Source organism: Pseudophryne corroboree, chromosome 3 (assembly GCF_028390025.1).
Source record: "Pseudophryne corroboree isolate aPseCor3 chromosome 3, aPseCor3.hap2, whole genome shotgun sequence".
Classification (NCBI taxonomy): domain Eukaryota; kingdom Metazoa; phylum Chordata; class Amphibia; order Anura; family Myobatrachidae; genus Pseudophryne; species Pseudophryne corroboree.
In genome coordinates, this window is record NC_086446.1 from 478,542,894 (window position 1) to 478,546,899 (window position 4,006).

A 4,006-nucleotide genomic window follows, 5' to 3' on the forward strand; every position below is an offset into this window, starting at 1 on the left:
AAAAAAACATACTCTTCCATTGTTGATAACAATTCTAGCGGTATGCAAAAAATGTATTTTGTGTCATTGGATCAAGAAATCGGTACCTAGTCTTATGGAAGTCAAACAAAAATTACTTCAGATACTATATTATGAGCGGAAATATGCAGATGTCGATTTACTCTTGGGGGCTCAAAGGTTTTACTGTAAATGGGCTCCATTTATTAGTACTTTGGACAGAGAGACCCGATTGCATATATATAAATCTTTTGAAAACTTTAACTTCGAGGTGCATAAGGTATCTTATACTACGTAGCTTTGTATTGGGTGTATTCTGAGAGTCATGTATTTTATGCCATTTTGTCTTGAAATTTAGATACTACGCCAAAGTATATGATGAATCATGTATATTTACCTTCCTATTCCCCTCTTCCCTTACCTCCCTCCCTTGTTTTTGTCTTTTGTCCTTTTTAGTTTTTATGCTTATATTGATATCCCTGTATCACTTCAATTTGTTTTCTCTCAGTGAGACTATGTTGATATATAGTACTGACTATGTTGTGATATTTGGGACCATTGTCTTATTGTATACTGTTTTTCTTTCTTTTCTGTATGTGGAAAATCTTTAATAAATACATTTAAAAAAAAAACAACAACTATAAGTCATGTTACACCCGGATTAACAACGTCAATAATTTAAATGCTGTAACCTTGGATATCCTTTTCACTCAGAAATTCATCCAATCCTTTTTTAAATGATTTACAGAGTCCACCATTACCACTTTCTTTGGCAAGGAATTCCAAATCCTGATTTCCGTAACGGTAAAGAACCCTTTCCTCCGTTGCGTGCGGAATTCTTTTTCCTACAGCCTCAACGAGTGCCCACGTGTCCTAAACAGAGTTCTTTTAATAAATAATTCCTCTGATAACTCTTTGTAGTGCCCCTTTACATATTTGAAGACATTAATAATGTCTCCTCTTAGACGCTTCTTTTCCAGTGTATACATATTCAACCTAGTAAGCCTTTCCTCGTAATCCAGTCCCTCTAGCCCTTTAATCAATTTAATTGAATATAATCTGGTCGCTAGAGGCCTGGGGGGCAGTACAGGGGGATGTGGTAAACCAAAACATAAAGACATATTAACAACCACATAAAAAAACAAATAGTACACACACTACACATAATAGACATGATATATGAGTGGCAAATTTCAACGCTGTATAAAAAAACAGACAGCATTCATATAAACTAAACAATATCTAGCTGTTGGCTGAAACTGCTAATGTAATAGATCAAGTAACTATAGTCTCTATTTAACTGGGAACAATGAGCTATAGGAATATGTTCAATGAGTTGGCCTCATTCAACCCCCTAGGGACCACCGTGTCCAGTTTGTGGATCCCGAAGTTTTCACATTGTTTGAGAGCCAGGGTTTTATCCCCTCCTGTCTGTCGGGGGGGAATCCAGTCGATAAGTTTGCATTTTAGGCTGGCAACCTGATGCTTGGCTATCAAAAAGTGTCGGCCAACTGGTTTATCTGTTTGTCCTGTTGGTAAGGCTGTATGGATCGATGACCTGTGGTTCGCCATTCGATCACAAAACATTTGTGTGGTCAAACCCACATAACATAGCCCGCATGGACATTTCAAAATATAGATCACAAAGTCTAATTGACAGTGAAGTTGATATTTGATAGTGATCGTCTTTCCTGTGTGTGGATGATTAAAGGATGGACCGGTCATCATCGATCTACACGTAGTGCAGCTACCACATGAGAAACTGCCAGGTTTTGCTTGCGTCAAATGGGTGGTCAACATTTCAGGTTCGGGAAACATAGTGGGGCGCATAAGAAGTTCTTTCAATTTGGCCATGCGACGATAGGCTATCATAGGTGCCCCAAAGTTGGAAAAAGGCAAATTGGGATCGGAAGACATGATCGGGCAATGTTTATGCAGAGCCTTCTTGGTGTTATTTGCATTGCCGTCAAACTGGGGGGGGGGGGGGAATCATCCTCTTGCACTTCTTCTTACCATCAATAGCGATGCCACTGAAAATGCGGGTAGCTTTATCCAGACATTGCTTGAGGATTCTATTAGTATATCCTCACTCTAAAAAACGGGCAGTGATCTCTGCACATTGGTCATCTCTACGTGCAGGTACTGAATTGATTCTCATCACCCTAAGGTACTGTGATATAGGAAAATTGGTTTGCAGAAGACTCTTGTGTGGGTGCACTCTTATGTAAATTTGTATTATGAAAGTATTAAAACATAACTTTTATTATCTAATTAATTTAAGAAAATATCCACATTTAACCACACTTAATCAGTAAAATATACTGGTATCCATATGCATACATATGACTCCACCCACCAACATCTCTGAAAAGTACCACATAATAAATGGTGTGGCTGATCAGAGTAGAAGGGCTAGGGTGAGTGCTAAAGATAATCAATCAATTGAATAATTGATAGGAAAATTTTGGAAATGTTCTGGTTAGTCTATACTGATAGACTTAACGGGGGATGCAGACACTATAACTCTGCACCCTGATCCCATCCAACCAGCACAAGCACAGCTTGTGTTAAGGAGACCTGCAAGGGTCAATGGACTGGACTATTATAAGGAGTATGGATCCTAGTTGATGGTATCAAGACATCAATTTTAAAGTCTCAGGGAAAGGCGGACCTTGAGAGAAATATTCAGTGTAGACATATAAAGAGATGCTGAGGAAGTGGTAAAAAGGAGAGAAAAGAGTGGTGATCCTGCTGTTGGTGTATAGTCGAGACAGGTCATGAATTACAACACCGGGTATTCTCTGAGGGTCTCCCTCACAGATACTGACCCAGCCCACCACCGTTTTGCTTCCAAGATCGGACGAGATCGGGCTCTGTCGGTGGGGTATGGTAGTAATTTCTTAGGCCCAATCTGGCCAACTCACCAATGAGAGTACACCTTGGGGAGAATTCAGCTCAGAACAGAAGTTTTTGCCGGATCTACTGTCTATGTTAGGCACAGGATTGACCCCGTGGATCATAAATGAGAGTCCGCGGATATGGATATGTGGAAAGTGGAAGAAGAGGAGAAGAAAGAAAGAAAGAAGGGAAAAAAGAAGAGAGAGGGAAAAAGGGGGGAGAGAAAAATAAGTGAAATGAAGCCGTATCAGATGTCAGCACATGATATTATGCCGGTACTGTGCCGAATTGAGGTTGTGATGCATAAGACAAAGTGATTAGCAATATAAAATATGTTAGGCAATCACCCTCTTTCCAGGCACAACAAAGCAAAAAGGGGGCACACAGGCCCTGATAAATGCTAATTAACCCAATTTCTCACACATAAATATACGTTGCATATCAGAACAGGATTATCTGGAAAAGGGTTATTAGAGCCAGGCAAATTCAGTATCCATAAACACTGGTGGCTGAAAAAAATAGTAAATAAATCTAGAAAATGACAGTCTCTGCCCAGATCCCTGGGTCACCCTCAATGGAATCAAATGGGTACAAATGTGAAACTGAAAATCTATATTAGACAGCCTCCTGGAAAAAAAAATATACTGATTGAAAAATGACTGATATGTGCTGATCGGGTATCTGTCCAGAAAATGTCCAAATTCCTGCGTGCCTCAGTTGTATATGAATTAGGAGTTAATATGAATCTAAATTGTGGGGAAATCAGGTGTCTACATCAGTACCATAGTTATTGCTGCACAAGGTCTATTGACTGGGTAAAAAATATACCGGTCCCTGCCCCTGTGATATAGGCAAGCTTTCCTTAAGAGCAGTTGGATGGTGGCAGCTAGCTTGTAATAGCATATTTCGATCCATCGGTTTACAGAACAATGTAGTGATAAGACTTGTTCCGGTATTAATAACCGTGACATCCAAAAAATTAATTTCAGTAGCTGAAATTGTATAAGTAAATCTTATTGGACTTTCCAGGGCATTCAATTCGGTGACCATCGAGTTGAATTAAATCTCTGTTCCTAGCCACAGAAGAAAAACATCATCAATGAAACGTCAA

At 39.3% G+C, this 4,006-nt stretch overlaps 1 pseudogene; it reads right to left on the reverse strand.

Moving 5' to 3' along the window:
• Nucleotides 1-2,776: 2,776 nt before the first annotated feature.
• Nucleotides 2,777-2,895, reverse strand: LOC134898232 (5S ribosomal RNA; annotated as a pseudogene).
• Nucleotides 2,896-4,006: the final 1,111 nt, after the last annotated feature.